General features: G+C 30.5%; 3 pseudogenes; all 3 read left to right on the top strand.

The window, feature by feature from the left end:
- Positions 1–4,004, top strand: part of LOC112492625 (protein TIC 214-like) — a 5,692-nt pseudogene extending 1,688 nt beyond the window's left edge.
- A 549-nt stretch (positions 4,005–4,553) lies between these two features.
- On the top strand, positions 4,554–5,629 carry LOC125420228 (NAD(P)H-quinone oxidoreductase subunit H, chloroplastic-like; annotated as a pseudogene).
- Positions 5,630–5,940: 311 nt separating this feature from the next.
- Positions 5,941–6,505, top strand: LOC125420229 (NAD(P)H-quinone oxidoreductase subunit 1, chloroplastic-like; annotated as a pseudogene).
- The last annotated feature ends 8,495 nt before the right edge of the window (positions 6,506–15,000 follow it).

Consider the following 15,000-nt stretch of genomic DNA (forward strand, 5'->3'; position numbering starts at 1 on the left):
TGATAAAAAACCATTAACAACAAAAATTTTATATTTCTTGAACTTAATCAATGAACTTACTGGAAAACCACCATTAAATTTTAAAGAGCTTTCTTTACTTCCCGATGAAGAATAAATAAAAATTGATTCAAAAGATAACAAAAAAAAATTATAAATTTCCATTTGATCCGGTTATAAGAGACCCTAACGATAAAAAAGTAAGAAAAAAATCTATCAGACTAAAAGAAATCAGTAAAAAAGTTCCTCGATGGTCGTACAAATTAATTAATGATTTGGAACAGTAGAAGGGAGAAAGCCCAGAGGGGGTGGCAATGGAGTATGAGATTCGTTCACGAAAATCCAAACGTGTAGTGATTTTTACTAATAACCTACAAACTACTGATACTAATACCAAAGATACTAATAATCCTGATGAAATAGAGGAAGTGGCTTTGATACGTTATTCACAACAACCAGCTTTTCATCGAGACATAATAAAAGGTTCTATGCTCTCTCAAAGACGTAAAACAGTTACTTGGAAACTCTTTCAAGCAAATGTATATTCACCCTTTTTTTTGGATAGAATCGAAAAAGACATTTTTTTTTTCTTTTGATATGTCTGAGCCGATGAAAATGTGTTTTAAAAATTGGATGTGGAAAAACACAGAATTAACAATTTCATATTATACAAAGAAAAAAAGAAGCCAAAATGCACTGAGAAAAACAAAGAAAAAGACAAAATAGAAGAAGACAAAAGACGAGAAAAAGCACGTATAGAAATAGCAGAAGCATGGGATAATATTATATTTGCTTAAATACTAAGAGGTCTTGTGTTAGTAAGCCAATCTATTTTTAGAAAAAATATTCTATTACCCTTCTTGATAATAGTTAAAAATATTATACGTATACTACTGTTTCAATTTCCCGAATGGTCTGAGGATTTAAAGGATTGGAATAGAGAAATGCATATTAAATGTACTTATAATGGCGTCCAATTATTCGAAACAGAATTTCCAAAAAACTGGCTAACAGACGATATTCAGATAAAGATCCTATTTCCTTTTCATCTGAAACCTTGGCGCAAATCAAAGCTACAAAAAACTTATAACAATCCAATGAAAAAGAAATGACAAAAAAATGATTTCTATTTTTTAACAGTTTGGAGAATGGAAGTTGTACTGCCTTTTGGCTCTCCCCAAAACCACCTTTTAGTTTTTGAACCTATTTTTAAAGAACTCAACAAAAAAATCAGGAAATGGAAAAAGCAGCATTTTCTAGTTCTAAGAATTTTACAACAAAAAACAAAAAAATTTCTAAATGTTTCAAAAGACATAAAAAACCAGTTTAGTAAAACCATTCTATTTCTAAAAGAAACAGTAAAAGAACTCGAAAAAATAAACCCAGCTCTATTATTTGGCTTGAGAGAACTAGAAATATATCAATTAAGTGAAACTAATTCAATAAGAAATAATCAACTAATTCATGAGTTGTTCAGTAAAATTCGACCTACAGATTGCACAAATTATTCATTAACAAAAAAAAGAATATACAAAATTTGACTGATAGAACAAATACACTCATAAATCAAATAGAAAAAATAAAAAAAATAACAAAAAAGAATTTATAATACAAAATATAAGTTTTAACAAAAAAAAAAATGAGTTATGATGATAAAAGATTATAATCGCCAAAAAATATTGCGCAGGTATTAAAAGAAGAAATGCTCGACTAATCCATAAATAACATTATTTTACAAATTTTTTTTCATTGAAAAGATATACATTGATATCTTTTTATGTATCCTTGATATTTGGAATATTAATGCACAATTTTTTCAGGAATCAACAAAAAAATTCTTAATAAATATATTTACAATGATATAGATATTTCTACTTCTAATAATGAAACAAATCAAAAAGAATTTATAGAAAACATAAAAGTCTAATTCACTTTATTTCGACTATAAAAAAGTCCCTTTCTACTATTAGTAATAAAAGCGCACAAACGTTTTTTGACTTATCTTACGTGTCATAAGCATATGTATTTTACAAATTATCACAACCCTCAGCCCTGAACTTATACTTATATAAGTTAAGATCCGTTTTTCAATATAATGGAACAGCTTTTTTTCTTAAGAATGAAATAAAGAATTATTTTGGTGAAACACAGAAACTATTTCATTCCAAATTAAGACATAATTCTCTTCGAAATTCAGGAATGAATCAATAGAAAAATTGGTTAAAAGGTCATGATCAATATGATTTATCTCCGATTAAATGGTCAAGCTTAGTACCACAAAAGTGGCGAAATAGAGTCAATCAACACTCTATAGCTCAAACTAACGATTTAAAGAAATACGATATATATGAAAATGGAAAAAACCGATTAATTCACTACGAAAAACAAAAGACTTTTGAAGCCGCCTCATTACAAAAGGAAACAAAGAATTTTAAAAAACACTATAGATATGATTTTTTGGCATATAAATTTATATCATCTAAATCTATTAATTTTGAAGATCAGAAGAACTCATCTATTTATGGATTACCATTACAAGTAAATAATAACCAAGAAATTTTTTATAATTACAGTACACATAAACGAAAATATTTTAATGTGCTAGGAGATATCCCTATCAATAATTATCTAGTCGAAGCTGATATTATAGATATGGAGAAAAATCCCAATAGAAAATATTTTGATTGGATAATTCTCAATTTTTGTCTTAGAAAGAAAGTCAATATTGAGGCCTGGATCAATATTGATACTGACACCACTAGTAATAAATATAGTAAGACTCGGGGGAATAATTATCAACTACTTGATAAAACCGATACGCAAGGTCTTTTTTATCTCACGATTCCTCAAAATCAAGAAATCAACCTATCCAATACAAATCTGGATGGGAATGAATGAAGAAATACGGAGTTGTCCCATATCAAATCTGGATCGTTGGCTTTTCCCAGAATTTTTGATACTTTATAACACGTATAAGATTAAACCATGGGCCATTCCAATCAAATTAATTCTTTTTAATTTGAATATAAATGAAAATGCTAGTGAAAATAAAAGCATCACTGGAAAGAAAAAAAGAAATATATCAATATTTTCGAATGAAAAAAAATCTCTTGAATCAGAAAACCGAAATCAAGGAAAAAAAGAATCTACAAGCCAAGCAGATTTTGAATCATCTCTGTCAAAGCAAAACAAAGATATTGAAGAACATTTTGTGGGATCAGACATGAAAAAAGATAGAAATAAAAAACAATACAAATACGGAAGCGGGGTTTGATTTCTTCCTAAAAAGGTATTTGCATTTTCAATTGAGATGGGATGGTGTTTTAAATAAAAAAATGATCGATAACATCAAAGTATATTGCCTCCTGCGTAGACTAATAAATCCAAGAGAAATTTTTATATCCTCTATTCAAAGGGGCGAATTGAGCCTAGATATTCTACTGATTTAGAAAGAATTAACTCTTATAGAATTGATGAAGAAAGCAATATTGATTATTGACCCAATCCATCTGTCTATAAAAAATGAAGGACAATTTATTATATATCAAGTCGTAGGTATTTCATTGGTTCATAAGAGTAAGCATGAAATAAATCAAAAGTACTTAACAAAAAGCACTATTGATAACAAGAATTATGCTCAATTCATTACAAAATATCAAAAAATGACTGGAAATATAGACAACAATCATTACGATTTGTTTGTCCCTGAAAACATTTTATCCCCTAGACGTCATAGAGAATTGAGAATTCTCATTTGTTTTAATTCTAGGAATGGAAATGGTATGCCTCGAAATGCAGCATTTTGCAATGCTAAGAAGGAAAATAGTCAAGTTTTGGATAAAAGCAAAAGAGATACACCTAAACTAATTAAATTAAAATTCTTTCTTTGGCCTATTTATCGATTCGAAGATTTAGCTTGTATGAATCGATATTGGTTTGATACCCATAATGGTTGTCGTTTTAGTCTGGTAAGGATACATGTGTATCCAGGATTCAAAATTTGTTAGTTAATGGTAGATTTGTTTTTCCTATTTTTCCTGTAGTATGATCTATGAAAACAAAGAAATGCACACATGCATTGGCTTACATTTCATTCTGATACATGATTCATTGACATATCAATTAGATCTATAAATGATCACCAAATTCCTCCTTTTTTCATTTTAGGTCTAAATGTTTATCTTTTGTGAGTGCCAAAAAGAAGATTTTGGTATACCTATTCGAATACAATTTTATTTGATCAAATTTGGAATTATTAACAAAATTAAGATTATTGTATTGTGTATACTAAATTAAAATGAATGGCATTATTATTATTGATCAATAAAACCACCTAACACTAAAAAAAAGGATAGGAACAAAGTGAGGGGGCATATTTCATTTTATGGTAAAAAATTCATTCATCTCGGGTATTTCACAAGAAGAAAAGTAGAAACCGTTGAATTTCAAATACGCAGTCTCACCAATAGGATACGAAAACTTTCTTCACATTTCGAATTACACAGAAAAGACTATTTATCTCAGAGAGGCCTACGTCAAATTTTGGGAAAATGCCAATGGCTGCTGTCTTATTTGTCAAAGAAAAATAGAATATGTTATAAAGAATTAATTAATCAGTTGGATATTCGGGAATCAAAAACTCGCTAATTTGAAAAAGCACTTTATTTTGAATTATTTGATTTATTAGATTTTAAATTTTAATTTTAATGAACTTATTTTAGTTTTCAACAATTCATGAAAGACTGAATCGAGGAAAAACCTATCAATATAACAGCTACAAGAAACGACCTCATGGTAGTAAATATGGTTCCCCACCACCCATCAATGCATGGTGTTCTTCGACTCATCGTTACTATAGATGGTGAAGATGTTATTGACTATGAACCAATATTGGGCTATTTTCATCAAGGGATGGAAAAAATTGTAGAAAACCGAACAATTATACAATATCTGCCTTATGTAATCCGTTGGGATTATTTAGCTACTATATTCATAGAAGCAATAACGGTAAATGGCCTGGAGTAGTTGGGAAATATTCAAGTGCCTAAAAGAGCCAGCTATATCAGAGTAATTATGTTGGAGTTGAGTTGTAGCTTCTCATCTGCTATGGCTCGGCCCTTTTATGGCAGATATTGGTGCACAAACGCCTTTCTTCTATATTTTATGAGAAATAGAATTAATATACGATCTATTCGAAGCTGCCACCAGTATGAGAATGATGCATAATTATTTTCGTATCGGACGAGTAGCTGTTGATCTACCTCATGGGTGGATAGATAAATGTTTGGATTTTTGTGATTATTTTTTTAATAGGAATCGCTGAATATCAAAAAATTATTACACGAAATCCTATTTTTTTCGAACGAGTTGAAGGAGTAGGCACTATTGGTACAGAGGAAGTAATAAATTGGGGTTTATCAGGACCAATGCTGCGGGCTTCCGGAATACAATGGGATCTTCGTAAAGTTGATCATTATGAGTGTTACGATGAAATTGATTGGGAAGTCCAGTGGCAAAAAGAAGTAGATTTGTTAGCTCGTTATCTAGTCCGAATTGGTGAAATGACAGAATCCATAAAAATTATTCAACAGGCTCTGGAAGGAATTCCGGGAGGGCCATAAGAGAATTTAGAAATCCGATACTCTGAGAGAGAAAAGAATCCCAAATGGAATGATTTTGAATATCGATTTATTAGTAAAAAACCTTCTCCTACATTTGAATTACGGAAACAAGAACTCTATGTTAGAGTTGAAGCCCCAAAAGGAGAATTGGGAATTTTTCTGATAGGGGATCAGGGTGGTTTTCCTTGGAGATGGAAAATTCGCCCACCAGGTTTTATCAATTTGCAAATTCTTCCTCAGGTAGTTAAAAGAATGAAATTGGCTGATATTATGACGATACTAGGTAGCATAGATATCATTATGGGAGAAGTTGATCGTTGAAATGATAATTGATAGGACAGAAGTAGAAGATATCAATTCTTTTTCTAGATTGGAGTTTTTAAAAGAGGTCTACGGAATTATATGGGTCCTTATTCCTATTTTTACTCTTGTATTGGATATCACAATAGGCGTACTGGTAATTGTATGGTTAGAAAGAGAAATATCCGAGGACTGCAGCAACATATTAGACCTGAATACGTCGGCCCTTTGGGAGTTCTTCAAGCTCTAGCAGATAGGAAAAACTTCTTTTCAAAGAAAATCTTCTACCATCGAGAGGAGATACTCGTTTATTTAGTATCGGACCATCCATAGCAGTCATATCAATTTTAGTAAGATATTTAGTAGTTCCTTTTGGCTATCACCTTGTTTTAGCGGATCTCAATATCAGTGTTTTTTTATGGATTGCCATTTCCAGTATTGCTCCCATTGGACTTTTCATGTCAGGATACGGGTCAAGTAATAAATATTCCTTTTTAGGCAGTCTACGAGCTGCTGCTCAATCAATTAGTTATGAAATACTGTTACCTTTATATGTGTTATCAATATCTCTACGTGTGATTCGTTGATACATAAATTTTTCTCTATTACTTCCTCTCTATTCTTTTCTTTCTAAGAAAAGGGTAGAATGAATTGAGTAGATATCTTCATTTTTTTATTCATTAGTCGGATTGATGAACTAAATCAGATAGTTGGATGAGTGAAAGAGAACAGCTTCTATATAAATTTGCAGTAAAGATATTGAGTCTCATTTTCTTTGTATAAGAGTTAGAGAGTTGAGCAAAAATAAACAGAAGCAGAAGATACCGTTTACCCCAATATTGGTTTATTAGTCATCATGACTTGAAGCGGGCTTAAAAGATCAACCGTATTGAGTTTTCACTATCGTTTGTATGTATTTTCATACATGTATTACCATAAAAGAAAAGGCAATTGAACAAAAATGAGTGGATAGGTAGAAACACCAAGATATGTAGATCCTGTAAATTATCCAAAAGTAGACATTACTACATAATATACAAAGAATACTAATTGGGGCTTTAAATTTGTAGAAGTTATAAACCTATTAGTTTCGGCATTATTTGTAACAATTCTTTACTTGGGCGGTTGGAATATCTCTATTCCGTATATATTTGTTTCGGAGCTTTTTGAAATAAATCAACAATATGAGGTTTTTGGGGTGACAATTGGTATCTTTATTACATTAGCTAAAAATTATTTGTTTTTGTTCATTCCTATCGCAACAAGATGAACTTTACCTAGGCTAAGAATGGACCAATTGTTGAATCTTGGATGGAAATTTCTTTTACCTATTTCTCTCGGTAATCTATTATTAACAACTTCTTTCCAACTCTTTTCACTGTAAAGGAATATGATATTCTATATTCACAACTTGGCTTAAACAAGAGAAATAAACAAACATCAAATTCTTCATATATATTCAGGATATGTTCCCTATGGTAACTGGGTTCATGAATTATGGTCAACAAACAGTACGAGCTGCAAGGTACATTGGTCAAAGTTTCATGATTACCTTATCCCACGCAAATTGTTTACCTGTAACTATTCAATATCCTTATGAAAAACTAATCACCACGGAGCGTTTTCGCGGTCGAATCCATTTCGAGTTTGATAAATGTATTGCTTGTGAAGTATGTGTTTGTGTGTGTCCTATAGATCTACCCATCGTCGATTTGAAATTGGAAACTGATATTCATAAGAAACGGTTGCTTAATTATAGTATTGATTTCGGAATCTGTATATTTTGTGGTAGCTGCGTTGAGTATTGTCCAACAAATTGTTTATCAATGACTGAAGAATATGAACTTTCTACTTATGATTGTCATGAATTAAATTATAATCAAATTGCTTTGGGTCGTTTACCCGTATCAATAATTGACGAATATACAATTCGAACAATTTTGAATTCGCCTCAAATAAAAAATAAGTAACTCCCTTGATTCAAGAAAATTTTTGAATTACTAAGTACTAAGGTTCCTTTCGTTTTGTTTGGTCACACCCTACAAATCCCAACTATTCATTAGTTGGTAATAATCACGTCCTAACTTGGATTGAAAATCGAGTAATTAATGTCGATATAATTATTTCAAAATATAGTTTCGAATTTGAACTACTCTTTCTTTCAGATAAAGAATGAAATTAGTCCAATATCTGTACCCACATTAATTCACATCCCCGAGGATTTCATTCAAATAGGAATTTATTATAAATCATACAAAAAATTTTCTGGCCGGGTCTCAATAAGGTCATGAAAGTTTTTTATCTCTCTTTTTACATATAATGGATTTTCCTAGACCAATACATGATTTTCTTTTAGTCTTTCTGGGATCAGGTCTTATATTAGGAGGTATAGGAGTAGTACTATTTACCAACCCAATTTATTATGCTTTTTTCATTGGGACTTGCTCTTGTTTGTATATCCTTATTCTATATTCTATTAAACTCTTATTTTGTAGCTGTGGCACAACTCCTTATTTAATCTTTGGACCGTTGGGGATGGGGTTACTTTGCTGGTTTGTACAAGTATTTTGGTTTTACTAATGAGTACTATTACGGATACATCATGGTACGGGATTATTTGGACTACAAGATCAAACCTGATTATTGAGCAAGATTTCATAAGTAATAGCCAACAAATTGGAATTCATTTATCAACAGATTTTTTTCTTCCCTTTGAATTCATTTTAATAATTCTTTTAGCCGCTTTGATAGGTGCAATCGCTGTGGCGCGCCAGTAATAAATCGTAAATCTATAGAATTAGCAACAACAGTCCAAATGAAACTTCAGTCTATGTTATCACATTTAATTCTCTTCAATTCTAATTAAAGATTGTTTATGTTGAAAATAGAAATTCTTTTATTAGATCTATTACCAATCTATTTATTTGTTCCGTACCTTTTAGATTCTAGTCACTAGTTAATTGAATCCGTTGAATTGTTGTTCATATTATATTGAAATAAATCAAAATTTAATTGATAAGGAGTTGGTCAATGATGCTTGAAAATGCAATTGTTTTGAGTGCCTACTTATTTTCTATCGGTATCTATGGATTGATCACAAGTCACAATATGGTTAGAGCCCTTATGTGTCTTGAACTTATACTAAATGCGGTTAATATAAATTTTGTAACATTTTCTGATTTTTTTGATAGTCGCCAATTAAAAGGCAATATTTTTTCAATATTTGTTATAGCTATTGCAGCCACTAAAGCAGCTATTGGACCGGCTATTGTTTCGTCAATTTATCGTAATAGAAAATCAACTCATATTAATCAATCGAATTTGTTGAATAAGTAGTATTAATCATAGAAATTAGAATATTCATAAATTCGAATTAGCATGTATTATACATAATGTATGATCATGTTTGCGAAAAAGTAAGAAATCAAAGTATCTTGGCTCCCTTACATGAGTCGGTCCAGAAGTAGATTGATTAAAAAAATTATGGTAAATCATTGATTCATCTGGTGTCTAAATATATGATTTATTTATAAATTTACTACATTAAAAATTTAGAATGTTCAAAAAATTTATAGATCCAATGTCACATTCAGTAAAGATTTATGATACGTGTATAGGATGTACTCAATGTGTCCGAGCCTACCCCACGGATGTATTAGAAATGATACCTTGGGATGGTTGTAAAGCTAAGAAAATCGCTTCTGCTCCAAGAACAGAGGACTACGTCGGTTGTAAAAGATGTGAATCCGCCTGTCCAATGGATTTCTTGAGTGTTCGAGTTTATTTATGGCATGAAACAACTCGAAGTATGGGGCTAGCTTACTGATATGTTTCAGAAAACCTTACTTGAATATATTTAATTTTTTTTACCAACAAAAACCAGTGCTGAAAATAATATATTTTATTTTATATTTTTTAGCACGGGTTTTTCTGGTCCAAGTGTATCTTGTTTTTACTACAAATGATTTTCCTTGGTTAACGATAGTTGTAGTTTTGCTAATATCTGTGGGTTCTTTAATTTTCTTTCTCCCTCATAGGACTTATTTTACTAATAGGATTTATCACTACTTTAGCGGCCCGGCCAGTTACTCGAGATTCCCGATTATTCCATTTCCTGATGTTGGCAATGTATAGCGGTCAAATAGGACCATTTTCTTCTCAAGACCTTTTATTTTTTTTCATCATGTGGGAGTTAGAATTAATTCCAGTTTATCTACTTCTATCCATATGGGGCGGAAAGAAACGTTTATATTCAGCTACAAAATTTATTTTGTACACTGCAGGAGCTTCTGTTTTTTTATTCATAGGAGTTCTGGGTATTGGTTTATATGGTTCTAATGAACCAACATTAAATTTTGAAACATCAGTAAATCAATCGTATCCTTTAGCACTGAAAATCATTTTTTATATTGGATTTTTATTGCTTTTGCTGTCAAATCGTCGATTATACCCTTACATACAAGGTTACCAGACACCCATGGAGAGGCACATTATAGTACTTGTATGCTTCTAGTAGGAATATTATTAAAAATGGGATCATATGGAGTGGTTCGTATAAATATGCAATTATTACCTCACGCCCATTCTATCTTTTCTCCTTGGTTGATCATAGGAGGCACAATTCAAATAATCTACGCAGCTTCAACATCTCCGGGACAACATAATTTTAAAAAAAGAATAGCTTATTCCTTCGTATCTCATATGGGTTTCATAATTATAGGAATTGGTTCTATAAATGATACAGGACTCAATGGAGCCATTTTACAAATAATCTCTCATGGATTTATTGGCGCTACGCTTTTTTTCTTGGCAGGAATGAGTTATGATAGAATACGTCTTGTTTATCTCGACGAAATGGGCGCAATGGCTATCGCAATTCCAAAAATATTCATGACTTTCAGTATCTTATTGATGGCTTCTCTTGTATTACCGGGCATGAGCAGTTTTGTTGCAGAATTGATAGTATTTTTTGGAATACTTACTAGCCAAAAATATCTTTTAATTACCAAAATAGTAATTACTTTTGTATTGGCAATTGGAAAGATATTAACTCTAATTTACTCATTATCTATGTTACGTCAGATGTTCTATGGATACAAGCTTTTTAATGCTCCAAACTCTTATTTTTTTTATTCTGGGCCACGAGAGCTATTTGTTTCGCTCTCTATACTGCTACCTGTAATAGCTATTGGGATTTACCTGGATTTCAATTTCTCACTATTAGTTGATAAAGTCGAAGCTATTTTGTCTAATTTTTTTATTGATAGTTTTTCGTAGTAAACAAACCAAAACATCAAACAAAAATCCTATGATTGTGAAAACCGTTCATTGTAAAATAAAAATAAAAAGTTCTTTTTTCTTCTCGTAAGTTTAACTAACTAAAATAAAAAAATGAATTGGAATTCTATTTTAACCAAATATGTAAGCCATTGAGAAACCTTTGAATCATTTACATTACTTGATTCAAAGGTTTCTCAATGGCTTACACGAAGTTTTCTTATATATATATATGCTTATGTTGTCCTAGGTTTGTATTCATCAAGCCCTTTCTTCAATTCAATTCGATATTGATGTAAATGAACCATAACTATGTAACCCTATTCCTAATAGATTAACTCCAGAATAGCATATCCAAATTATAAGAAATCCCATCGAGGCCACAATTGCAGAATTTACGCTTTTAAAATTTGTTCGAGTATGTAAATAAATCGCAAATATGGTCCAAGTAATAAATGCCTAAGTCTCTTTAGAATCCCAATTCCAATATGATCCCCATGCTTCATTAGCCCACACTGCTCCCGAAAGGATACCTATGGTTAAAAAGATAAACCCGAGGCCAATAATACGATAGCTCCAAAGATCCAACTGTTGAATCAATTGAGATCTGTAATAATTCCTAGAAGAAAGAAACGAAGTGGTTTCTCAAACATTGTTTCTTTCGCTGACGTATTGAATCTCACCAAAAGAAAGTGGATCATTTATGAAATTGTTGCTTTTACTAAAAATCCTTATTAATTTTCGAAATGTAATGACTACAAGAGCTACTGATAATAACGATCCGCATAAAAGAGCTGCATAGCCTAATACCATCATATTGACGTGCATCATTAACCAATGGGATTGAAGAGCTGGGACTAATATTGCGGATTGATGCATTTCAGTTAAAAGACCCAAAATAGCAAAACCTCGGGTAAAAATAGCACTTGGACGGTTATTGCGTTTAAATTAAAAAGGTTTTTTTTATTTTTAAAATAGGGAACCAGATGGATAATGAAAAAACTCCATGAAAGAAAGATTAATGATTCATATAAATTACTTAATGGTAAATGTCCCAAATAAATCCACCAACTAACTAATAATCCTATTATAGAGAAAAAAGTAGCTATCATGCCCTTTTCTGACGAATCATATAGGCCTATGATTTCATCGACTAATAAGGTTATTAAATGAATTGTAATTACAATTGAAACAATCAAAAAGGATATATGAGCTAATATATGCTCTAAAGTTGAAAATATCATAAATTTTGAAATTAAAAACGGGGTACCTCAATTATAGGAATGGAAATCAGGAATTGATTTCCGAATGGGTTTTTTTGATATAGAGGTGCGCTTTTTTGGAACTGCCATTAAAAAATTCAAATAGGTTTTTCATTACCAGGATTGGATGTCAAAGACATCAATTGTTCAAAACCAATTGTTTAATTACAATAATCGATCTATTTATTTTATAGATTGTACTTCCTTTATAAAAATATGGATCTAGAAAAATCGCATAAAATATTACTACCAACATAAACAATATGGTGGTTTTTAAAAATAAAATACAATTTTTTTATTTGTTTTTTGTTTCCTATTCCATACGATTCGATACAACATCTGGAAGAAAGATTTGTATTTATTTTATTGGTACACTTATATCTTCCTTCAAAGTGATATCTTCTATATCTATATAATCTACTATGCAATAGAACTAGAATTGATTGGAGTTTATACGAGAAAAAAAACAAATACAAAGAAAAAACCTATGCCTTTCTATCTCTATCTAGTTTTTTTTTTTCGTCATCCAAAATTTTATACACCGAATAAAATACATCGAAATGTTTAATAACCCAACCCCTATCTTTATTCTTTATTAAAAAAAAAAACTTTAGTAATTTGTTTCTATTAATTATTCATTTTATTTAATTGGTCAAGCTCGATAAATGAGTAAATCTAATTTAATTTAAAAAATTAGAATGAGACTAGTAGTTAATTTGCGAAAAGATACAGGATAGATGGTTTTATAAAAGCTATTTTAGGAATTCCTTCTTTAAATTTTATATAAAGTCATGTGTTGGAGTCATAGTTTCTTTATCATAACCTTTCCGACAAATGTCTTTTATTGGAATAGAAGACAATCAATCGGTTCAAATTCGTTACTAATTCTGAATAATCCAACTAAAACTAAAATAAATAACTTTTATTTTATGAGTTAAATTAGGGTTATTTATGCTTCATATCACAATAAAAAACGGTTTTTGGTGAAATTTTTTATCCTTGCCCTATATATATAAATAAATTATTGTAATACGTAATAGTAATAAAAATGTAAATTTTCTTTTTTTGTATCTTCATAAAATTTGACTTAATAATTTAATAAAAAAAAAGTATTTCTTTTTCACTAGTAACTTGGTCATATCATTTGACCAACTCTAACCTCTTGATTTGAAATATTTGAGGTAGTTGAGAAAGATTCAAAATAATTAAAGCTGTAAAATTCTATTTCGGTTTTGTATATCTTAAATTTTTTTATTAACTGACCCTTTTCAAAAGAAATAAAAGCCGGTGAATCAGAAAGAATTAATTAAGATAAAAAGATTCTTTTTTAGGGAATATGCATATCAATATTCATGGGTCATACCTTTCATTCCCCTTCCAACTTCTATGTTAATAAGAGTAGGACTTCTACTTTTTCTAATGGCAATAAAAAATCTTCGCCGTATGTGGGTTTTTCCTAGTGTTTTACTGTTAAGTATAGTTATGATTTTTTCCGCCCATATATTTATTCAACAAATAAATAACAGTTCTATTTATCTATTTGTATGGTCTTGGACCATCAATAATGATTTTTCTTTAGAATTTGGCTACTTAATTGATCACTTACTTCTCTTATGTTAATATTAATCACTACTATTGGAATTATGGTTCCTATTTATAGTGATAATTATATGTCTCTTGATCAGGGATATTTGAGATTTTTTGCTTATATGAGTTTTTCTAATATTTCAATGTTAGGATTAGTTACTAGCTCAAATTCAATACAAATTTTTTTTTTTTGGGAATTAGTTGGAATGTATTCTTATCTGTTAATAGCTTTTTGGTTCACCTTACCTATAGCGGCAACTGTCAAAAGGCGTTTGTAACTAATCGTGTAGGGGATTTTGGGTTATTATTAGGAATTTTAGGTTTTTATTAGATAACGGGTAGTTTAGAATTTAAGGATTTGTTTGAAATATTCAATAACATGGTTGATAATAATGAAGTTGATTTTTTATTTGTTACTTTGTGTGCCTGTCTATTATTTGCCGGTGTAGTTGCTAAATTTTCCCAATTCCCCCTTCATGTATGGTTACCCGATGCTATGGAAGGACCTACCCCTATTTCCGCTCTTATCATAGAAGCAGCCGGAATTTTTCTTGTAGCTCGGCTTCTTCCGCTTTTTATAGTTATACCTTTCATAATGAATCTAATAGCTTTTATTGGGATAATAATATTACTTTTAGGAGCCACTTTAGCTCTTGCTCAAAAAGATATTAACAGGGTTTTAGCTTATTCTACAATGTCTCAATTGGGTTATATGATGTTGGCTCTAGGTATGGGGTCTTATCGAGCGGCTTTATTTCATTTGATTAGTCATGCTTATTTGAAAGCATTGTTATTTTTAGGATCCGGATCAATTACTCATTCCATGGAAATAATTGTTGGATATTCTCCAGATAAAAGCCAGAATATGGTTCTTATGGGCAGTTTACAAAAACATGTACCAATTACAAAAAATGCATTTTTATAAGGTACACTTTCTCTGTGTGGTATTCCACCCT

The sequence above is a fragment of the Ziziphus jujuba genome, chromosome 11 (assembly GCF_031755915.1).
Source record: "Ziziphus jujuba cultivar Dongzao chromosome 11, ASM3175591v1".
NCBI classification, from domain to species: domain Eukaryota; kingdom Viridiplantae; phylum Streptophyta; class Magnoliopsida; order Rosales; family Rhamnaceae; genus Ziziphus; species Ziziphus jujuba.